We start from the raw sequence: 25347 nt of genomic DNA, 5'->3' as shown, positions 1-25347 counted from the left end.
ATTTGTGTCAATAACGAAGGGGGATGCGTGAGAAAGAGTGGTATCAAGTTATTAAGTAGGAAAAGCTCCCAATGTTTTCTGCAAACCGCGCTTTACTCCTTTATTGGCATCAAGAATGTGGTAACGGTGAGCATGACGAGTCAAAATTCAAGTGGGATGACTTCACCCTAGTTGCTGTCGTAGAGGTCGTGGACAAAGACCACGTGGCTCAAGCTATGGTCGGGAAAGGAATGGAAGAGGGAGGGGTAGAGGCCTTGATGGAAGAGGGTTCGGAAGTACGGGGGATGGAACGTTTCATGGATGGAGTTGGACATTTAATAGTGTCTTCCAAACACATGCGACTGGTGGAACGAATGCGCCTACTAGTAATGCACCCAAAAACCGTTCAAGGCAACCAAGAGGTTCATATGCATGATGGAAACGTTCAGGGAAAAAGGTCGGATGATGACACTGGTATACTTGCTTTATTGCCAACGCATCTGGTTGACGACTCTATTGTTAATAGTGGAATTGTCACAAGAACTTAGTAGTTGCTGCAAATTTCAACTAAAGTTAAGAATCAAAATAATCCTCCATTTAAATATCAACAAGATGTGCCCAAAGAATATTCTAACATCATGTTTTTACTAATTAGCAAATGTTGAGAGGCGGCGTTTGGTAGGTCGGAGTCCAACATGAATGCAATAGAGAGGTGTGATTACTTCCTTCAATATTATAATCTTTGACATTGAATGACGAGAATTAAGGGTATTTGCATGGGCCTCGGTTCGGTCACTTCGGTGGACCGAGCGTGCACACCAAAATCATTGACTGGAAGGTGTTGGATACTATGTGTGCTAGCACTGATTACAATTTTTTCCGAATGAACACCGATTACAACTACTTGCTGTTTTTTGTTGTTCCTGTCATAGTACTGTTGTTTGTTAGTTGTTACTTGTTGTTGTTTGTTGTTACACTATCAGATATAATAATTAAAATTGAGTGAAATATTGAAAAGAAATATTTCTTAAGGGAGATGATATTTAGGGCCCATCGGTACTTGTTGACCATCAAAATATTCGTCAACTTTAAACCCCATTGATGTCGTTGGTGAGACGGAGCGAGAGGGGGGATGAAGAGTACAGAGAGTGCGACAATGGTGCATCTTGCTCGCGTCCTGTTTTGCCCCGCATAGCAGTTGGGATTGCGAGATATAGTAATTAATATATGATCTATTTGAAGCTGATACAAGTATGCAAATGATGCACAATTACTTTTCCATCGAAGGAGTAGCCGTTGATCGATAAATGTTTAGATTTCTGTAATTATTTTCACACTGGGTCGTTGAATATCAACAACTTATTACACATAATTCAATTCTTTTGGAGCGAGTTGAAGGAGTAGGTTTTATTAGCAGAGAAGAAGATTGCGAACTTTTGGAATACAATGGAATCTTCATAAAATGGATCCTTGTGAGTCTTACAACCAATTTAATTGAAAAATCTTATTATTCACAATGATAGATAAACTCTCGTATACCACACGAACTCTCATATTTATTTTTATACCCGTTGCAACGCACATGCATTTTTGCTGGTATCATCTTGAAATTTTACGAAGTCGCCGTAGGTGTCTTATAGTCGACGGGAACATCTCCTCCCACTAAACGCACGTCGCCGAAAATCCTAAAATAAATCCAGGATAAATGCGAGCATCAGGATTTGAATCCTAGTAGGCTAGGATACAGTTGTCCTCCTTACCATTCAACCACAGACTGATTCACCTATACACATAGAGTTGTCTCTTGCCCTTCCGTGCTAAGTGTGGTCGTGACAGTGCACCTCTCGTAATCTCATACCACACATAGATGCAGTATGTGCTCACTGGAACGAATGGTGCCACCGCATGAGGCTTTTCTACTATATATCCTTAAATAACCAAAATAATTATCATTTACAAAGAATATAAATCAAATCTCGGCACAACAAATATAGTTTGGAAAGTTGTAATAACTAAAAAAATACCCGACATATTTGGCTTCCAAACATCTACTCCCCCATCCCAAACATAAGATGTTTTTGTAAGCTGTTTTACTTTGCAAAAATGTCTTATATTATGGGACGGATGGAGTATATCTATATACCTACTAATAAAACAAGGTAATATTATTGGTTTCATCCTGCTTATGTGATTTTATTTATCTTTCTTCTATCTATATCTATACCTACTAATAAAGCAAAGTAATTTTCTTAGTTTCATCCCGCTTATGTGGTTTTATTTGTCCATCTTCTATTTAAGATTTATACGCGAGGTGGTATTAATTCGGGACCTTTAAGATATATATGTGAGGTGGTACTAATTCGGGATCCTCATATATACGATGCTTATTGCGTCAATTTATCGGGCTATGCACAAACAACAGACCGACTGGGGCGGCCCAGTAGCATAGTGGCCAATATAGTGTAAAATCCAAAAAAAGGCCCTTTCGAGAATCTCTACTCCTAATGTCTCAGTTGATAGTCTGCGTTTCGGGTTTATTTTCGTCCCACCTATCACGGTTTATTTTCGTCCTCCCTCCCACCTTCCATGTAGTCCCTCCACGCCAAAAAAATCGAACCAACCAATGTTACGAGGGAGCGATGCCTCCAGGTACTCCCCTCCACGCCAAAAAGACGGACGAAAATAAACCGACGAAAGAAAACCAGCGAAAATAAACCCGTCTTGGACTGGCAACGTGTGAACGAGCGAGCGAGCGGGCGAAGCCTCCAGGTGCCCTCGAGCGACACCACACCAGATCCCCTCGCCATTGCCCTCGCCCTCGCAGCCGCCGCCGATCCCCTCCCCCATCTTCCTCCCTCAAACGCTAACCCGTCTCCGCACCGCGACCGCCACCGCCCGTCGTGGCCGCCCCCGCCACCTCCCTCCGCGGCCGCCGCCCCAGTTCCAGCCGTGGCCATCGCGCCCAGATCCAGCCGCGACCGCCGCCCCCACGTCCCACCGCGGCCGCTGCCCTGCGCGCCAACGACCCCTTCCCCCGCCGCCGCGCCACAGGTCCACTTCGCCATGAGCTCCAGCGCCGACCATCCCGTCGCTGCTCGTGATCCCCTCTTCCGTCAGCTCCACTTCACCTGAACCGTAAGTCCATATGAGTATGCGTAGCAGGTTCATCAGATCCTCCTGACATGTTCTTCCTTCTCCAATTTTTTTTCTTTTATGTTTAATTCTTCGTCATATGATCATTTCCTTTTACCCCAGTGCCTTTCGCTTGAATTCTTGCTGATGTTGGTTGTAGCTTCTAACGGCTTCGCATGCGTGCCTACGTAAATTTGTACTGAGCGATGCCATTTTGAAAGAAAAAAACTGAATAAACTACAACCCATCAGACGAGAAAAGGCTGATTCTGCCAATTCAAGTTGGATGTCTGGCTAGGTGTCTTGTGCAGACTTGACATAGGCTATGTTGGACACTAGCAAGTGTTCCCAATCACATCTTAAAGAAATTCAAGTTTGATGCAGGAAATGTTTGCTCTTTTAAAATCAATGTATTTGTGAGTACCAAGCTGAATAAGGTTTATTATGCATGCTGAATAAGGTACTGAAATGATCTGAATTTCAAACTCTGTTTTCTTTGCTTGCTTGGTAGTACAGTCTGCAGTACATAACACATCTCATTTCTTCTGTTATAGTTACATTTTTCAGAAACTTGAGGTTCTAAGGGCTGCTTTATAAAAGCTTTGTACCAAATTTACTGAATTAGAAATAACAGTTGATAGAGCTGGTATGTTAATCTCATAGCCCTGACGTTGAAAATTTTCTGCTTTTGTCCTGTATATGCACACTTACCTTCCTGCAACTGTATGTACATCCTCTGTAAGGAAATATAGGAGCGTTTAGAATACTAAAGTAGTGATCTAAATGCTCTTATATTTCTTTACAGAGGGATTATTAACTAGCCAATTGCTTTCATTTAATTATCATTATTCTGGAACATGTTGCTCACTTGATATTAAACATTTTAATTAGAATAAGCTATCCAAGGAGGTTTTATTAGGAAAATTTAGTTTATGTGACTTTTTTTTATTTGAACAAGCATACGCATCTCCATTTTTTCATTTTTAGTTTTTTATTTGTATAGTTGGAACATTAGTTTGATGTGAGTTTCAGCTACCTGCTTGTTATTGAAACTGCAAGAACTCGCTAGCTTTTGTCAAAAGAAATGGAATGTGATGGAAGTAAAAGAAGATAAGGTGTTTTTGTTGATCCTTGTGTTTGATTTTAGGGTGTGTGTGTGTGTGCCTAATCACTGTAAATAGTAAATACTCTACAGTTATGACAGCGAAATCCTTGTGAATATGGACAGATGGAGATGTATGAACGGGCAATTCTTGCAGTTAATTATTGTCAGTTTGCGATTTCAAAATACAATGACCCAGATGTCATCAGAAGATAGCAATTTAATACCGATACTATTCTGATGAAGTTTTTTTTAATATATTTTTATAGTGTCTTGACTTTTGTTAACTACCGCATTTTAGGCTGTATGTGTATAGGAATACATACATGGCAAGAAGGGATTATACAATACCTAGGACCTGAGCAGGAATGCTTGATGAAATGCTTTATAATATTTTAGCACTGTTTTTCGGCAGTCCTTGTGGTAGGAAAGTGATCCATTCTTCAAAAACTCATCTACTACTACTCACCTTGTATAATTTTTTATTCTGCTGCATATTTGGTTTTATCATAAAATGAATGGATTATTCTGAAATACAGTGTAACGCCCCCCCCTATCAAAGATTATTATTTGAGCATTTATTTATTATTATTCTTTTGCCTCTTGCTATTGCTTGCTAAAGGCACATGCATACACGAATCTTTCCTCGTGCCATTGTTTCTTCTGCAAGCACCTAGCAGTGTAATTTCATGAATCAAGTAAGATTCTGCTATTTGGCCCAAAGAATTATCTGATGATACATTTTCCCCTTTCCTTGCTATAGTTCCTTTCAGTCAGCTAAACGTCAATATGTTGGATGATGTTGTGGAGAGGGCCACCGAGAGGGAGTTTGCATTGCCAAAGTCGAAGGTGGCCATCGCCTTGACCTGCCTGGACCTCCTGACCTTTCACAACGCTCAAACAGGAAACACATGTTGGAGGAGGAGAACACAAGCTAATTGTAAGCATCAACTATTTGTTAGCTATCAATCTTGTCCTTTGAGCATATATACTTTATTTCTTAAACCATTATGCATGAGCTTTTTAGGATGATTTGGATGAGTGGATCAGAGGACGACATGAGCAGGTATTTCCATTTGATCATACCCAAAATGATAATGTATACCCTAACTTAAGATGATGGCTCTTCTACTCTGCTAACATAACATGCATGTGCTTGTGTGGAGTGCCTGCAAAATTAATAGCTCAAGTCTCTCAACACGCGGATGGATGATGTTGTGGAGAGGGCCATCGAGAGGGGGTTTGCATTGCCAAAGTTGAAGGTGGCCATCGCCTTGACCTGCCTGGACCTCCTGACCTTTCACAACGCTCAAACAGGAAACACATGTTGGAGGAGGAGACCACAAGCTAATTGTAAGCATCAACTATTTGTTAGCTATCAATCTCGTCCTTTGAGCATATATACTTTATTTCTTAAACCATTATGCATGAGCTTTGTAGGATGATTTGGATGAGTGGATCAGAGGACGACATGAGCAGGTATTTCCATTTGATCATACCCAAAATGATAATGTATACCCTAACTTAAGATGATGGCTCTTCTACTCTGCTAACATAACATGCATGTGCTTGTGTGGAGTGCCTGCAAAATTAATATCTCAAGTCTCTCAACACGCAGATGTGGAGAGGGTTCTCCTAGCGGTCATTGCAACTGTGATATGCATTTCCTTGCTCTCGGCTCTGATCAAGTTTGTAGCGTCTGGGAATGTGCATATGAAAATCCACACGTGCGATTTGGTTGTTATATTTTTTCCACACTGGTTTCTAGAGATGTTCAAGTTATCTCATATACTATATCGAATTATAATGGATAAGTTAGTGTACATACTGATTTGAAGATCCTTTTGCTGTCATACACATATTACTGCAGGACCATAGCGGACCATTGCAATGCGGCAAATCAAATTTCAATACTCAACACTCTTCTATGTGGATTAGTAAGTTGTTTATCTACTTTCACTTTTAAATTGCTTGTTGAAGACACTTGATTCACTTTGTGCCTGTTACTTTAATCTTGCTAAGTGCATACAGAAAAAATTCTACTTGCCCCTTGTCATGCACAAAATCGAATAAACCTTGCAAATTAGTTTACGCGAATCTGGTCCTGTAGTTAAATATTATTTGGTCTATGAAATGAGATGAAGTTTGTCCCTAGAATATATAATGGACTGAAAACAAAACCCAAGATGTGGCAATTCAAACACCCAAAAGAAATTACTTGCATACCTTGTTGAGATGATCTTTTTAAAGTTTCTGCGTTTATCTTTGGTATCTTTAGTATCTTCAGCCACAATACGACCTGCAGGAAGACCACAGGTGGAGTGTGCTTGGACGGCAGCTTGGCCGCCAACTGCACGCCCTTCTAGGCGGCCAAGCAGAGATTCTTTGCCTTGGCAACCGCCTTGGCCTAGAGCCATGCCAGGTCGTCGTCGCCGAGGATGGACGCCAGCAACAACATCGATTTCTGTGGTACCGACGAAGTTGGTTGTGGGGCGGGACCATGGCGGGCCGCACTCGATCTATGTGATACCGCGCGTTGGTTGTGGGGCAAGACCATGGCGGGGTGGCGCGAGGCCATGGTGGGGAGAGGACATGGGCACGAGGCTATGGAGGCTGATGGGAGAGGAGGTCGGCAGAGCAACGCCGTGGTGGGGACAAGCGGCTTGTGTGATCGGCTGCTGTGTAGTGAGGGGGCTACCTGTACGGTGAGAAGCGGTACGGTGAGGTACCTGTACATATAGGAGTGGCTACTTGTACGTTGAGAGCAGTCCTAAATACGCCCAACAAGTGATCTAGACGTACCACATGGCACATGTGGCCAACTATCCATGGCACATGTGACCAACTATCCAAGTTAAGTTGATGATGAGTATTTGATGAAAGTGATCTAGACATGAGCCCGTGTACATAAGATCTAGATATATGGAAATCTCACAAATTCGGAGAGACCATCTAGCGTACTTCTCAATTTTGGTATTGGTGGTGCCATTGTTATTCGAGATTATTTTGATGTTAATTTTTTGTCTTTTGAATTTAAAATACTTGAATCATGATCTGGGTGCTTCTTCTTGATCTGGTCGGTGAGTGAGGATGTAAGAAACAGGGACATAGATGCACATTGGGGTTAGAATTTAGGGAGATAGAAACCATCTAAAGTCTCTCTGCCCTAAAATAAATCTGAACCCTTATAATGAAACTTGATGCCCGTGCAGATGAATCAGAATATTTAATTATCTTATAACTATGCATATGGTGATGGAGCAGCTATTTGGGCTGATCTCCTGCTGTTCTAGCAAAGTTTGGTTTAGTATTTTGTTTTTCTCTACGAAAGATCAAGTAATCTGATATCGAGCTCCTTCTTTTACAGTAATCGAATTTTGAGTTTGCAATGATTGTTCATGCCTAATTGGCAATATATATTCACAACAAATTATTTTTGTTGTCAGACGAAGGGCATGACGGATGGCACCAGCGGAAAGGTGAGCGCCGGTGGAGATAAGCGAGAAAAGGAGTAGCGCGAGGCGGTAGGCAGCCTTGAAGAGGATGAGAGGGCCCGCTGCTGGGGATGGTCCTAGGGATTTTTGAATCAACGAGAGCAGTGTCGGCCCAGGTATCTTCTTCCATCTCTGGATCCTAAACTATATATCTCTCTAATCTGCATTGACACGCAGTAGTGCCGGGTACAAGTGTGTGGCTGCTCCAGTGCCACCGCATGCCCCAGTACCGCCCAAACGTGGATGCAGGTGGACGTGGGCACCGTGGCCGCCACCAAGGATGTAGGGGTCCCGCCACAATCGGCGAGGACGCGGTAGGCGTGTCGAAATTGTCAAAGACACAGGAGCCGTACTGCGGCCTTGGTGTTTTTCCTAATTTCTTTAGGTATGTGAGGTCGATTTAATATTCACATATATGCTGAAATTCAGACACCGAAGAACCAGCAGTGGAGTTATATGAAATTTCTTGCGAGAGCTACACCATTCTTTTTAGTACTGACTAATTCTCATGAGTACCAGTGGTGAAATTTTCAGGCCTAAATACTGGATGAGATTCTCATTGCCGGCATTCTTCATGAACCTATCAAGGAGAACATTTCAATACTAATTGCAGCACATGTTTTCTCACCACCGGCTAGCAAGAAGAGAGTATGATTTTCTAATGCTCAGTGTTGTAAGCTTGATTCACGAGGAGCTTCTCAATGTTGTACATGTTGTTTGTGAGTAACAGAAATAAATCATTTCCTGGAATCAGACGCTATATTTTCTGTGGGAATTCGTTGACACAGTTCCTTACAACACTGAGAATCTTCGAAATGGGCAAACCGCTCTATGTAATTCTATCATCCATTCTGATTTTGAGACAAGTATATCATTTATCTTTTTCCTTCTAGCAAGGTACCATATACATGTTTTGAAATTCTCCTTTGCCTTCCAGATCAACCAAATAGGCATCTTTTTAACAAATGGAGGGAATTCATTTGTCAATATAAATAGATTTGTCACAGGGGATCTTATCTTATTTCTTCAGTATAAGCAAATGAACAGTGCGATGAAGTTGACAACTCTCTATCCTTATTCCTCTTATTCATTGTGTATTTCCCCATTTTATACATGTAACAATGATGAATGATGATGAACTTAGACTTGGTGTAAGGAGAGTCATTCTGTTTCCTTGAACAAAACAGCCCTCTATCTTTATCTATCCTAAAAGCTTTCAGACGATACTCACACCATATGATTCATTGAAGCATAGAAGTACTTTTTCACATCTGTTACAATCCAATATTTCTTAGTTAATCATATTCTTTATATTCGCAAGTAGTATAAAGTTGCCCCAAAATTGGTCATATGATTTTGGATTATACATTATATGCCGACAAGGAGATTAATGCTGCCCAATAAACTAGCAGTATGAAATAACCCTGCATATATTTATTGATTTTTAATTTGAGCCTTTCAATTCAACTAAAAAATTTATTTGTACAATATTTACTGACTTTTACCTCTTGTTTTGCAGGCTATCTGGAATGATTGCATGTATTAATGAAGTAGTCCACGTTAGGTGGATTGGCTCAAAATGGAGAAGCATGATTGTATTAAGCATTTAAGCTCTAAGCAATTTAGAATGTCAATGTCTTGGGGCTCCCTTGCAATATTTCAGAGAACTATATTTTTTCAGACATTTTATATTGCCTCACGATGTTTGGGGGATCTGATTAGGTATTGTTTCTCTATATATCTATCCATCTCTCTATTTTAGTTGCTAATAGAATAATGAACAATTGATAGGACTAATCTTATAGACTTGTGTTCTCCTCAGTCCGACTGTGTATTTTCCAAGTTTTGTGCTAAAACGGGAAAAAACATATGTTTTAAACTTGTGACAACATATTCTCTGTGCAAATTTTAGCCTTGTTGTTCACAATTGATGCTGCCTGTGATTCACACTTATATTTGAGCTTAAAGTCTGAGTGTATACCGAATTAGGCTTTCCCTTCGGTCGGTTTATGTCAGAGTTCACACTACAACACACATTTCCTTTTGAGTCTTATGTGAGTTACTTTTGAACCAATACACCAAATCAGGCGTTACACCGCTCAAACAAACTAGAAGAAAATCATCAATGGATTTATCACAATATTATAAAAATACAAATAAATGTATACACAATTTTTTAACAATAAATGTTATCAAAGATTGATGTATTTACCTCTCCCAAGATAGTAACATGTTCTAGAAGATGTGTTTTGTTGCAGTAGTACCTAAATGGTGAATTGCATGTTCTAGAATATAGGCTTTTGCATATTGCAATCAAGGTCTTTTTTTATGGAATTGAGTTTCTGGTTGTAACTTGTTCGAACATTTGTTTAAAGGGAACAAAATACTCCATGTGTTTATCTTCAATTAATGGATAATAACAATACACTTGCTTTTGTGAGATGGTATCTTAAGCATAAATAATAAAGGCATTTAAGTGTTATTATCATTTGTAATGTAGAGCACAATAAAGAGTTCAATGTTTTTGTAGCCCCTTCTTTATTTTGTGAATCATATATGATAGGTCTTCCTATTATACGGTCGATTTTTTTATCAAAATACATTGCGAGTGAAGGGGATTTTAAATCATTTTTTTGTGTTATTGGCTATCTTTTCTGTTCATATTAAATTCGATATGCAACCAGTACAAATTTTACAAAGCCCGTGGCAGCGCACGGGCTGTCTACTAGTTAAACATAAGAGCGTGGTTACAGAGCGCATCCTGCTAGATAGTAGGGATAATTAGCGTTCGTGGCCACTTAGCAATGCAAGTTTTATCAGAACTTACGACAAGGTAGATCCAACCATTTTCTGTTTTAGTTATTATTCTTTATTCTTTTTTCCTTTTTTTCAAGAAATTTCCTTCCTAAAAAATTATTCAGAAATTTGCAAAAGTTGTTTAAAATTTCACAAAAAATTAGGCTTTTCAAAAAAGGTTCGTGTTTTTGTTTGTTCAAAATGCCAAAAAATGTTCTCGATCCCAAAATTTGTTTAAAAATTCAAACAAATGTTCATGTTCTCAAAGCATTGTTTAAAATTTTCAGAAAAGTCCAAAAAGTTCAGAAATTATTCTCTTCTTTGGAAAAAATTTCGAGATTTAAGAAAATGTTCATGTTTACGAAAAACCTGATTTTTCTTCAAAACATCAATTTTTTATGATCGCAACCACTTTGTAATTTTTTAATGGAATTCAAACAGCCGAACATTTAAAAAAAATTACAAACATTTTTTTCGTATTTTCAGGAAATTTCAAAAACTTTAGAAATTCTTTGATTCTTTGAAAAATGTTCAAGATTTAAAAAAATCTTTATGTTTATAAGAAAAGCCATTTAAAAAAAATGAAGGTTTTATGATTGAAAACACTTTTTAAATTTTGTAAATAGAAAAAAATCAAGCATTTTCTACAAAAGGGAATATTTGAAGATTTTTTCCATACTTTCCTTACATTGAGTGGATGAAAATAAGTTAAGCACGAAGAAACTTTATATAGTTGTTGCGCTGTTGGGCCTTGTAGGCCGACAACCACGTCTCTACTTCTAGAGTGAGCACAAAATCAGCGAAGAATAATATGTCCTGTAGCGGGATCAAACCGACCCACTTTTTGCTTCGTATAGACGGTACCGGCTGGGCTGGTTTTCGTCTCTATCCAAGGTTTGTTTATATTGATTAATAGTAACACATCACAGTTTTACAGTAAATTCCATCTATTTATATATGTTAGTCATCAACAAGCCTCTTAGGGAATTGAACAAAATAGAGGAAGGTGCATGTCCCATTTCTAAGAACGAAGGAATTAACTTGATAATTTTGCGGGTTAGACCCAATAAATAAGGACATGCACAGAGAGTACAAAAAGAGAGGCCCCATAAAGATGGGATGTGCGCTATAAAAGAAATAAAAGAGCGGAATTACAAACAAATCCGAGAAGATCAGATAAAATATGGGATGTGTGCTATTATAGGAGAGGCCCTATAAAGATGGAAAATGCACTCTATAAAGAAATAAAAGAGAGGGCGTACGGCAAAAAAATCCGAAGAGAACCAGTAAAAGATGGGATGTGCGCCATAAAAGAAATAAAAGATACAATAAGAATTAAGGCTGGTCGTAGTGGAGAGTATCATATACTAGTACCATGTATATGATACTAGTGTATGATACTACATCCTAGTGCATAGTATCATAGATTAGCATCATAGATGACGGAGTTTGAGAGGTAGTCCACAAGCGGATGCAGATTGTGTTCTGTATCGGCAGCATCTGGAAGATGGTGAATCATGTGTTAGGTTCGTGGTTCATGGTTCATGGCAGGTAGGTATGGTTTCCTTCTCCAGCATCTTAGTCGTGCTGAGCAGTCATGAGTCCCCGCAAGCAGGATGGCATCAGTCAGATGCCTCCACCACGGCCGTTGACCGCTGTGAGGCGCCTAAGCTCGGCACGGCCGTCGTCGACCCCCATCATGTCGTTCCCAACCATCATCGGTCGCCCCCCTCCCCCTACTACAATTGCAACGACATAGTTGCAAAGGGCGACGACGAAGGCAACATTGCTGCTCAATATCATCTTCACTGTATTTTTTTGCAACATTACCTATGTTGTGAAAGTTTCTTCAATCACCTATGTTGCAAAAAGGTGAAGAAAAAAAAAATCTTTCAACAGAAAAAAGCTGCAACATAACTTATGATGCATAGGTTTCTACAACAAGTGTTGCAAAATTTCTTCCACGAGATGAAGAAAAAAACTGCAACATGACATCTATTGCAAAAGTTTTTCTGTAACAATATCTTTGTTGTGAAATTTTTCTGCAACAAGTCTTGTGTTGCAAAGATTTCTGCAATAGTAACCCTGTTGCAATGATAAAAGACACCGTTCTGCCGCATAGGATGGCGTCATATCCGACGGCTCGCGATGTGGCAGATATTCTTAAATGTTCCGCCGGCGACGCGTAAGTAAATAATGTTGATGCTAAATACTCCCTCCGTTTTATAATATAGTGTGTATAGATTTTTTTGATAAATCAAACATTGTAAACTTTGACCAACTTTATAAGGAAAACTATTTATATCGACAATACCAAAAATATAAAATATCAAATTACATCTTATGTTGAATCTAGTGATATATGTTTGGCATTCTAGATGTATATGTTTTTCTTCACAAACTTGATCAAAGTTTGTGAGGTTTAACCTTAAGAAAAATTATATGCACTGTATTATGAAATGGAAGGAGTATGATATTTTTCTCCTTTTTTTGCGAGTGAAAGAGAGCTTTATTCAACTGTTAAGAGCTCCTACACGATCAGCCATGACGGTGGTCATGAGAAACCCAGACGGTGAGTCCATCCAGCAGCTGGTCACCTCGAGTGTGCAAGCAAGCTTCGCACACAAGTGGGCCGAGTTGTTGGCATTTCTTGTTACATGTTGAATAACAAAAGAAATAAAAGATGAGGCTAGCCCTTCAATCTCAAGGAAAATAGGCGCTATAACAGAGTGTGCAAAAGAGCGCGAGTTCCACGCATCCACCAATTCTAAGCAATCAACTTCCAGCAGAACTCGCGAGAAGCCTCGAAGCTGAGCAAAAATGACACCGTCACGCATAGCCAAAGCTTCTTCCACCAACGGATCGGTTACTCCCGGATACGGCTTGCTCTAGGCTGCAATGAATTTTGTAGGAGAGCGGGCGATCCCTCCTGCTCCACCCTTATGTACTTCTCCAGCTATACCAGCATTAGTATTGATTTTCACCCAATCATACTCTGGTGGTTTCCATCCAAAACCTGGCACAAACCTGGTGTGCTCCAGTGGCACTTCAAGAATTGCCAAAAATCGTCCTTGATCATCTTGATAGAATGGGTGGGATTATATCCATTCTTATCATGTGCAATGTTGTTCCTTGAGTTCCAGATCGCCCACATAATAGTTATAATTTTTGCCTGATCCGTCTCATCAAATCTAGGGTCACATAATATGTCCCTAGACCATGAATCTGGGTGAATTTCAGGGAGCTTGACTTGTAGCCATTCTCGAGCTTCCACCCAGAATCTCTTTGCATTTGTGCACTTGATAAGTGCATGCATCAAATCCTCATCTGCAGCTTGGTAGATTTTGCATGTAGCCATGGTAGCAATGTGCCTATGTTGGAGAGTTTGTTCGACCGGCAGAATGCCTCTTAGAACCCTCCACCAGAACACCCGTACCTTGGGCACCACCTTCATCTTCCACAACTCTGCCCATAACTGTTTTTCACTCACTGGGGACTCCGTAATCATCCCTTCCTCTAGAGCTAAATGCTCGTTGCGAGTTGCTACCTCTTGAGCACTGCGTTGCTTTTGCCTTGAAGAGGAAAGGGTGATGCAGCAAAGTAGCATAAGTATTTCCCTCAGTTTTTGAGAACCAAGGTATCAATCCAGTAGGAGACCACGCACGAGTCCCTCACACCTACACAAACAAATAAATCCTCGCAACCAACGCAATAAAGGGGTTGTCAATCCCTTCACGGTCACTTACGAGAGTGAGATATGATAGATATGATAAGATAATATTTTTGGTATTTTTATGATAAAGATGCAAAGTAAAATAAAAGGTAATAAAAATAGCTAAGTGTTGGAAGATTAATATGATGGAAAATAGACCCGGAGGCCATAGGTTTCACTAGAGGCTTCTCTCGAGAGCATAAGTATTACGGTGGGTGAACAAATTACAGTTGAGCAATCGACAGAACTGAGCATAGTTATGAGAATATCTAGGTATGATCATGTATATATGCATCACGTCCGAGACAAGTAGACCGACTCCTGCCTGCATCTACTACTATTACTCCACACATCGACCGCTATCCAGCATGCATCTAGAGTATTAAGTTCATAAGAACAGAGTAACGCTTTAAGCAAGATGACATGATGTAGAGGGATAAACTCATGCAATATGATATAAACCCCATCTTGTTATCCTCGATGGCAACAATACAATACGTGCCTTGCTGCCCCTACTGTCACTAGGAAAGGACACCGCAAGATTGAACCCAAAGCCAAGCACTTCTCCCATTGCAAGAAAGATCAATCTAGTAGGCCAAACCAAACTGATAATTTGAAGAGACTTGAAAATATAACCAATCATACATAAAAGAATTCAGAGAAGATTCAAATATTGTTCATAGATAAACTTGATCATAAACCCACAATTCATCGGTCTCAACAAACACACCGCAAAAGAAGATTACATCGAATAGATCTCCACAAGAGAGGGGGAGAACATTGTATTGAGATCCAAAAAGAGAGAAGAAGCCATCTAGCTAATAACTATGGACCCGAAGGTCTGAGGTAAACTACTCACACATCATCAGAGAGGCTATGGTGTTGATGTAGAAGCCCTCCATGATCGATGCCCCCTCCGGCGGAGCTCCGGAAAAGGCCCCAAGATGGTATCTCACGGGTACAGAAGGTTGCGGCGGTGGAATTAGGTTTTTGGCTCCGTATCTGGTAGCTTGGGGGTACGTAGGTATATATAGGAGGAAGAAGTACGTCGGTGGAGCAACATGGGGCCCACGAGGGTGGAGGGCGCATCCAGGGGGGTAGGCGCGCCCCCTACCTCGTGCCCTCCTGGTTGATGTCTTGACGTAGGGTCCAAGTCCTCTGGATCACGTTCGTTCCGAAAATCACGTTCCCGAAGGTTTCATTCCGTTTGGACTCCGTTTGATATTCTTTTTCTGCGAAACTCTGAAATAGGCAAAAAACAGCAATTCTGGGCTGGGCCCCCGGTTAATAGGTTAGTCCCAAAAATAATATAAAAGTGTATAATAAAGCCCATTAATGTCCAAAACAGAATATAATATAGCATGGAACAATAAAAAATTATAGATACGTTGGAGACGTATCACGAGTCATGAGAGCACGATACGCTAATTTCACAGTATAGACACCCGTCTTCTCCCACGCCCATGCCCAGAAGTCATCTCCTCCCCCTTTCCTTAGCGGAATATTAAGTATTGCATCAACATCAGGAGCCATGACGTTACTTCTGATCAGATCCATTTTCCACGACCAATTATCACTATCAATGAGATCAGAAACTCTGCTTATAGGGGCAGTCCCAATCTGAGCAGAAGGCCTCATCGACAACTTTCCTTGTACCCAACTATCAGCCCAAATCAAGACGGAAGTTCCATCTCCTATTCGCCGAATCATACCCACATTCAATGGTTCTCTCCCTGCAATGATGGCCCACCAGGTGGCTGACGCACCCCTCGATACAGTAGCCTGCATGAAATTGGAGGAGGGGAAGTACCTCCCTTTCAGCACGCTGGCACAGAGAGAGCCCGGGCTTGTTGTCAATCTCCAGCCATGTTTGCCTAGCATGGCCAAATTGCAGATCTCAAGGTTGCGAAAGCCCATGCCTCCCCCAACTTTAGCTGATGCGAGTGTATCCCAGTCAAACCTAGAGCATAGAGCGCCGATCGAGAGAGCTACTCCACCAATACTTCGCCATACTCGAGGAAGTACTCTTGCGAACTTTTCGTGTCAGTTTAAAACAACTCATTGAGAACGTTGGTATAGCTTGAATAACTGACTTCAGTCGGACTTCCCTAGCAGCACATGACACCAGTCTTTCACATCCACTATTCAGCTTGCTTCGGATTCTTTCGCCAATATGATCAAATGTGCCACTCGTTATGCGTCCAACAACAGTGGGAAGACCTAGGTACCTCTCACTGAATGCTTCCACGGAAATGCCCATCAAATTTTTAGAGCAACCCGAGCAGTTTCTGGAGTGTTGGGACTAAAGTATATTGAGCTTTTGTCTCTGTTCACACACTGTCCAGAACAGTCCCTGATGTCTACTACGCAACCTTCTTCTTGTAGACGTTGTTGGGCCTCCAAGTGTAGAGGTTTGTAGGACAGTAGCAAATTTCCCTCAAGTGGATGACCTAAGGTTTATCAATCCGTGGGAGGCGTGGGATGAAGATGGTGTCTCTCAAGCAACCCTGCAACCAAATAACAAAGAGTCTCTTGTGTCCCCAACACACCCAATACAATGGTAAATTGTATAGGTGCACTAGTTCGGCGAACAGATGGTGATACAAGTGCAATATGGATGGTAGATATAGGTTTTTGTAATCTGAAAATATAAAAACAGCAAGGTAACTAATGATAAAAGTGAGCACAAACGGTATTGCAATGCTAGGAAACAAGGCCTAGGGTCCATACTTTCACTAGTGCAAGTTCTCTCAACAATAATAACATAATTGGATCATATAACTATCCCTCAACATGCAACAAAGAGTCACTCCAAAGTCACTAATAGCGGAGAACAAACGAAGAGATTATGGTAGGGTACGAAACCACCTCAAAGTTATCCTTTCTGATCGATCTATTCAAGAGTCTGTAGTAAAATAACACGAAGCTATTCTTTCCATTCGATCTATCATAGAGTTCGTACTAGAATAACACCTTAAGACACAAATCAACCAAAACCCTAATGTCACCTAGATACTCCAATGTCACCTCAAGTATCCGTGGGTATGATTATACGATATGCATCACACAATCTCAGATTCTTCTATTCAACCAACACAAAGTACTTCAAAGAGTGCCCCAAAGTTTCTACCGGAGAGTCAAGACGAAAACGTGTGCCAACCCCTATGCATAGGTTCATGGGCGGAACCCGCAAGTTGATCACCAAAACATACATCAAGTGAATCACGTGATATCCCATTGTCACCACAGATAAGCACGGCAAGACATACATCAAGTGTTCTCAAATCCTTAAAGACTCAATCCGATAAGATAACTTCAAAGGGAAAACTCAATCCATTACAAGAGAGTAGAGGGGGAGAAACATCATAAGATCCAACTATAATAGCAAAGCTCGCGATACATCAAGATCGTACCACCTCAAGAACACGAGAGAGAGAGATCAAACACATAGCTACTAGTACATACCCTCAGCCCCGAGGGTGAACTACTCCCTCCTCGTCATGGAGAGCGCCGGGATTATGAAGATGGCCACCGGTGAGGGTTCCCCCCCTCCGGCAGGGTGCCGGAACAGGGTCCCGATTGGTTTTTGGTGGCTACAGAGGCTTGCGACGGCGGAACTCCCGATCTATTCTATTTTCTGGAGGTTTCAGTATCTATAGGATTTTTTGGCGTAGGTCTCACGTTAGGGGGGGGTCTCCGGGTTGTCCACGAGGCAGGGGCCCACGCCTAGGGGGGTGGGCGCGCCCCCCACCCTCGTGGGCAGCCCGGGACTCTCCTGGCCCAACTCTTTTACTCCGGGGGCTTATTTTGGTCCAGAAAAAATCATCAAAAATTGGCACGTCAATTGGACTCCGTTTGGTATTCCTTTTCTGTAAAACTCAAAAACAAGGAAAAACAAAAACTGGCACTGGGCTCTAGGTTAATAGATTAGTCCCAAAAATCATATAAAATAGCATATAAAAAATCCTAGATGGATAATATAATAGCATGCATACTTCATAAATTATAGATACGTTGGAGACGTATCAGCATCCCCAAGCTTAATTCCTGCTCGTCCTCGAGTAGGTAAATGATAAAAGAAATAATTTATGAAGTGTGAATGCTAGCAGGTGCACAAGTTTGATCAATGATAATTTCAATCACCTTTTCTAGCATCATTATATGTCATAACAGTAGCTCATTTCATAAAACTTTTCATGATCAAGTAACAAACTGTTCACATGTTAAAGCATAGACCATAAACTTTCTTGAAAACTAACAATCTATGTTCTCAGTCATCAAACAATTGCAATTCATCATATTTTCAGGAAGGGTCTATGTCAGAGCTTTGATTTAGCAAATCCCACATACTCAACTATCATACAGTCTTCCATGATTGCTACCACTCAAAGCATATTTTTAGAACAAATAGCATCCATCTAACACAGAGAAAGATAAGGGCTTAATGTTTCGCCTCCCAACTTATTTATCATATAGATAATTGTGAACAATAATAATTCATGATCAAATATATTTGAATGGCCATATATGCTTAGATCTTTCCATCACATGATGCTTGCCAACTAAAGAGTAGGTTGGAATGAGAAGGAATACTACTGACTCTTGCATAAAAGTAAAAGATAGCCCTTTCGCAGAGGGAAGCAGGGATTTGCAGAGGTGCCAGAACTCGAAGCAAAAACAGAGATGAAAATAATTTTGAGAGGTATGCTTTCGTTGTCAACATAATAACCAAGAGTTCCCAATATCTTTCATACTACATACATTATAGGTGGTTCCCACGCAGAAAGGTAAAGTTTTTACTCCCCTTCCACCAACATTCACACTCCACGGCTTGTCCGAAACAACGGGTGCCGTCCAACTATCAACATTCCTGGGGGAGTTTAAATTATTTGCAAATTTGTTTTTGATCTTTTGATCATAGGACCGGGCATCCCAGTTACCAGCCATTTTCTCGTGAATGATGAGCGGAGTCCACTCATCGTGAGAATAACCCACCTAGCATGGAAGATACTGACAGCCCCTAGTCGCTATATGAGCGATTCGGGCATACAAAACAAATTATTATTTGAAGGTTTGGAGTTTGGCACATGCAAATTTACTTGGAACGACAGGTAAATAACGCATATAGGTAGATATGGTGGACACTCATGGAAGAAACTTGGTTCAAGGAATTTGGATGCACAAGCAGTATTCCCGCTTAGTACAGATATTTTGGCTAGCAAAGGATTCTAAATAGCAAGCACCACATGTTAGAGGATCCATAACAATATAACTTCTATACAAATATACCCAAGCATAACTCATTATGTTGTCTTCCTTGTCCCACTTCAAATAATTTGCTCAGGTTTGAAAATAATTAATGGGGCTCACAATCATAGAAGATGTCCAAGATAGTATATTTATATGTGAAATCTCTCTTCCTTCAATATTCTTTCATGAATTGTTCAAGTGACCAATACAATGTTTGCTAACCTTCAATAAATTTACCACCTCTACTTCTTATATGTGAAGTCATTACTCCCCATGGGATAAGCATATGAAACATATATAATTTCAGATTTATGATATTCAAATCATTCAACTATTTACTCACAGGATATAAGTGAAGCACATGAGTAAATGACAAACTACTCCAAAAAGATATAAGTGAAGATCAATGAGTAGTTAAATAATTATGTAGCTATGTGAAGACTCTCTCTCATTTTAGAATTTCAGATCTTGGTATTTTATTCAAACAGCAAGCAAAGCTAAAGAAAATAAAATGTCGCTCCAAGCAAAACACATATCATGTGGTGAATAAAAATATAGCTCCAAGTAAAGTTACCGATGAACGAAGACGAAAGAGGGGATGCCATCCTGGGCATCCCCAAGCTTAGGCTCTTGGTTGTCCTTGGATATTACCTTGGGGTGACTTGTTCATCCCCAATCTTAGGCTCTTGCCACTCCTTATTCCATAGTCCATTGAATCTTTACCCAAAACTTGAAAACTTCACAACACAAAACTCAACAGAAAACTCGTGAGCTCCGTTAGCGAAAGAAAACAAAACACCACTTCAAAGTACTGTAATGAACTCATTATTTATTTGTATTGGTGTTACATCTACTGTATTCCAACTTCTATATGGTTTATAAACTATTTTACTAGCCATAGATTCATCAAAATAAGCAAGCAACACAATAAAAACAGAATCTGTCAAAAACAGAACAGTCTGTAGTAATCTGTATCAAACGTATACTTATGGAACTCCAAAATTTCTAAAATAAATTGGCGGACCTGAGGAATTTGTCTAGTAATCATCTGCAAAAAGAATCAACTAAATAGCACTCTCCAGTAAAAAGTTGAATCTAATCTCGTGAGCGCTAAAGTTTCTGTTTTTTACAGCATGATCATAAAGACTTCACCCAAGTCTTCCCAAAGGTTCTACTTGGCACAAAAACTAATTAAAACACAAAACCACATCTAAACAGAAGATAGATGGATTATTTATTCCTAAACATAACCAAAAAGCAAAAATCTAAAATAAAATTGGGTTGCCTCCCAACAAGCGCTAACGTTTAACGCCCCTAGCTAGGCATGATGATTTCAATGATGCTCACATAAAGGATAAGAATTGAAACATAAAGAGAGCATCATGAAGAATATGACTAGCACATTTAAGTCTAACCCACTTCCTATGCATAGGGATTTTGTGAGCGAACAATTTATGGGAACAATAATCAACTAGCATAGGAAGGCAAAGCAAGCATAACTTCAAGATTTTCAACACATAGAGAGGAAACTTGATATTGTTGCAATTCCTACAAGCATATATTCCTCCCTCATAATAATTTTCAGTAGCATCATGAATGAATTCAACAATATAGCCATCACATAAAGCACTATTTTCATGATGCACAAGCATAGAAATTTTATTACTCTCCACATAAGCAAAATTCTTCTCATTCGGAATAGTGGGAGTATCATAAGAGACTTGAATACTATAAATTGTTTCCACATTAAAAGAGTAATGTTCAGAAAAAGGGTAAGCATAATCATGACAAGTTTTATAAATATAATCATCACTACTTTTTATAGCATAAGTTTCATCACAATAATCATCGGAAGTAGCAACTTTGTTCTTATCATAATCAATTGAAACCTCTTCCGAAATAGTGGATACATCACTAAATAAAGTCACGACCTCTCCAAATCCACTTCCATAAATATTATAAGATTTAACATCCTCCAAAATAGTGGGATCATTACTTCCTAAAGTTGACACTCTTCCAAACCCACTTTCATCAATATAATCATCAAAAGTAGGAGGCATGCTATCATCATTATAAATTTGCATATCAAAACTTGGGAGACTAAAAATATCATCTTCATTAAATGTAGCATCCCCAAGCTTGGGACAAACATTAATTGCAGCAAATATATTCTCAAAAACATCATCTTCATTAAACATAGCATCCCCAAGCTTGGGCCTTTTCATATCATAAGCATAATCACTCTCATCATTAATAGTATAACAATTATCATATTCTTCTAAGCAAGTGCCAAAAAGATTTTCAAGATCATAAGAAGTATTATTATCTTCCCAATCATAATCATCACAACAAGCAATAGGCATAACGAGATCATCATCAAGTGCATCATCTTCCATAATTATTTTTGATTCATTTTCATGAGGCACAACAATAATAGGAGCAACATTATTTGGGAGAGATATCTTTTTACCTCTCTTCCTTTTTCTTTTCTTCTTCTTCACCACATCATGTGTGGGTTCAATCCTCTTTTTGGAGCTCCTTATTAATGAGATTGGTTGAATAGAAAGCTCCTCCTTGTTACCTGATTCATCATAAGAAATAATAGGAGGATATTGGGAAGTCTCTTCCCTTTCATTAGTATTCTCTTCATCTTCTATTTGTTTTCTTTTCTTTATGTAAATGGCAATATAAGGATTTTCAATGCAATTCACCGCACAATACATATGAATCTTCTCTAGATCAAAATCAAGAAATCTATCAAGATTAAACTTTGGAATACTCTCAGTTATACGTTTCATTTCCTCATACCCCAAAAGAAGACTAAGCAATGGTAATCAAATTATCACAATTTTTGGACACGATTCGGTCATGAAACAATTTGCATTGGAGATTTAAATGACCATGTTCATTGCAAAGTTCACAAGGATCGCGAAAAATATTGAATTTTTCAGCACAAACATCAAGACTTTCTTGAAACAATTTAGTTTCTAAATGCTTGTGCCTCTTGAAATATCTATCTTCCCTATTTGGTGTGTAGTTGCAAACCCAATACACTCCACAAAAATCGACATGCTTATAAGAGATATTTTCATCATGACTAGTGCAATTATCATTAGTACTATGGATATTCAAGGAATTCATACTAACAACATTGCAATCATGCTCATCATTCAAAGATTTAGTGCCAAACATTTTAATGCATTCTTCTTCTAACACTTTGGCACAATTTTCCTTTCCATCATACTCACGAAAGATATTAAAAAGATGAAGCGTATGAGACAAACTCAATTCCAGTTTTTGTAATTTTCTTTTATAGACTATACTAGTGATAAAAAAAGAAACAAAAAGATTCGATTGCAAGATCTAAAGATATACCTTCAAGCAATCACCTCCCCGGCAATGGCGCCAGAAAAGAGCTTAGTTGACGGGGTGTGAGTGCCGCTTACCTAGCCTCCCCGGTAACGGCGCCAGAAAAGAGCTTGATGTCTACTACGCAACCTTCTTCTTGTAGAAGTTGTTGGGCCTCCAAGTGCAGAGGTTTGTAGGACAGTAGCAAATTTCCCTCAAGTGGATGACCTAAGGTTTATCAATCCGTGGGAGGCGTAGGATGAAGATGGTCTCTCTCAAGCAACCCTGCAACCAAATAACAAAGAGTCTCTTGTGTCCCCAACACACCCAATACAATGGTAAATTGTATAGGTGCACTAGTTCGGCGAACAGATGGTGATACAAGTGCAATATGGATGGTAGATATAGGTTTTTGTAATCTGAAAATATAAAAACAGCAAGGTAACTAGTGATAAAAGTGAGCACAAACGGTATTGCAATGCTAGGAAACAAGGCCTAGGGTCCATACTTTCACTAGTGCAAGTTCTCTCAACAATAATAACATAATTGGATCATATAACTATCCCTCAACATGCAACAAAGAGTCACTCCAAAGTCACTAATAGCAGAGAACAAACAAAGAGATTATGGTAGGGTACGAAACCACCTCAAAGTTATCCTTTCTAATCGATCTATTCAAGAGTCCGTAGTAAAATAACATGAAGCTATTCTTTCCATTCAATCTATCATAGAGTTCGTACTAGAATAACTCCTTAAGACACAAATCAACCAAAACCCTAATGTCACCTAGATACTCCAATGTCACCTCAAGTATCCGTGGGTATGATTATACGATATGCATCACACAATCTCAGATTCTTCTATTCAACCAACACAAAGTACTTCAAAGAGTGCCCCAAAGTTTCTACCGGAGAGTCAAGACGAAAACGTGTGCCAACCCCTATGCATAGGTTCATGGGCGGAACCCGCAAGTTGATCACCAAAACATACATCAAGTGGATCACGTGATATCCCATTGTCACCACAGATAAGCACGGCAAGACATACATCAAGTGTTCTCAAATCCTTAAAGACTCAATCCGATAAGATAACTTCAAAGGGAAAACTCAATCCATTACAAGAGAGTAGAGGGGGAGAAACATCATAAGATCCAACTATAATAGCAAAGCTCGCGATACATCAAGATCGTACCACCTCAAGAACACGAGAGAGAGAGAGATCAAACACATAGCTACTAGTACATACCCTCAGCCCCGAGGGTGAACTACTCCCTCCTCGTCATGGAGAGCGCCGGGATGATGAAGATGGCCACCGGTCAGGGTTCCCCCCTCCGGCAGGGTGCCGGAACAGGGTCCCGATTGGTTTTTGGTGGCTACAGAGGCTTGCGACGGCGGAACTCCCGATCTATTCTGTTTTTTGGAGGTTTCAGTATCTATAGGATTTTTTGGCGTAGGTCTCACGTTAGGGGGGGTCCGGGTTGTCCACGAGGCAGGGGCCCACGCCCAGGGGGGTGGGCGCGCCCCCCACCCTCGTGGGCAGCCCGGGACTCTCCTGGCCCAACTCTTTTACTCCGGGGGCTTCTTTTGGTCCAGAAAAAATCATCAAAAATTGGCACGTCAATTGGACTCCGTTTGGTATTCCTTTTCTGTAAAACTCAAAAACAAGGAAAAAATAGATACTGGCACTGGGCTCTAGGTTAATACATTAGTCCCAAAAATCATATAAAATAGCATATAAATGCATATAAAACATCCTAGATGGATAATATAATAGCATGAATACTTCATAAATTATAGATACGTTGGAGACGTATCAGTCCCCATAATTTCTGAGTCATCCTTTGCTTGCATGAAGATCATACTATCATCCGCAAAAAAGCAAATGGTTGATCCAAGGTGACTGAGCACTCACCCTAATCCCTTTGTCCACATAAACTCCACCAAATTTATTCGGCAAACTTGTGAAGCCCTCTGCACACATCAGAAAAAGATATGGTGACACGGGGTCCCCTTGTCTTAAACCCCTTGATGGGTCAAAGAACGGGAGCAACTCTCCATTCACTCGGATAGAGAACTTGACCAATGAAACACACTTTAAAATAAGGCGGATAAAAGATGTGCAGAACCCAAGACTAGACATGATTGCCTCAATATAATGCCATTCAACGCGGTCGTATGCCTTCATCATGTCGAGTTTCACCGCGCACACACTATTCTTTCCTTTCCTTCTTCTCATCGCATGAACACTCTCATAAGCAATGAGAATGTTATCTGTGATCAAGCGACCGGGGACAAAAGCACTCTGCTCCTCCCCAATAATCTCCTCTAAAAAAGGCCTGATTCTATTGGCAATACATTTGGCTGCAATTTTGTAGAGAACCGGGCACAATGAAATAGATCGATATTGATTAATACGCTGAGGATGCCTCACCTTGGGAATAAGTGTTATAGTGGTGTCATTCATCCGTGTGGGTAGCTCGCCTCCATTCAAGAATCCCAGCACAGCTGGAACTATGCCATCTTTCAGTAAATTCCA

At 40.0% G+C, this 25347-nt stretch overlaps 2 long non-coding RNA genes across 3 annotated transcripts; both read left to right on the top strand.

The window, feature by feature from the left end:
- Positions 1-5005: 5005 nt before the first annotated feature.
- LOC123125456 (uncharacterized) lies at positions 5006-6561 on the top strand. Of its 2 annotated transcripts, XR_006461415.1 has the most exons (6): positions 5006-5152; positions 5240-5278; positions 5397-5565; positions 5653-5939; positions 6083-6149; positions 6518-6561. It is a non-coding gene; the product is annotated as an uncharacterized lncRNA (long non-coding RNA). The 2 variants fall into 2 exon arrangements; XR_006461414.1 differs by lacking the exons at positions 6083-6149; positions 6518-6561 and having other exon boundaries at positions 5653-6052.
- A 1691-nt stretch (positions 6562-8252) lies between these two features.
- LOC123125455 (uncharacterized) lies at positions 8253-9444 on the top strand. The gene is made up of 2 exons (XR_006461413.1): positions 8253-8425; positions 9226-9444. It is a non-coding gene; the product is annotated as an uncharacterized lncRNA (long non-coding RNA).
- Positions 9445-25347: the final 15903 nt, after the last annotated feature.

Source organism: Triticum aestivum, chromosome 5D (genome assembly GCF_018294505.1).
Source record: "Triticum aestivum cultivar Chinese Spring chromosome 5D, IWGSC CS RefSeq v2.1, whole genome shotgun sequence".
NCBI classification, from domain to species: Eukaryota; Viridiplantae; Streptophyta; class Magnoliopsida; order Poales; family Poaceae; genus Triticum; species Triticum aestivum.
The sequence above is the reverse complement of the archived record's forward strand: the minus strand, read 5'-3'. Positions and strand labels throughout refer to the sequence as shown.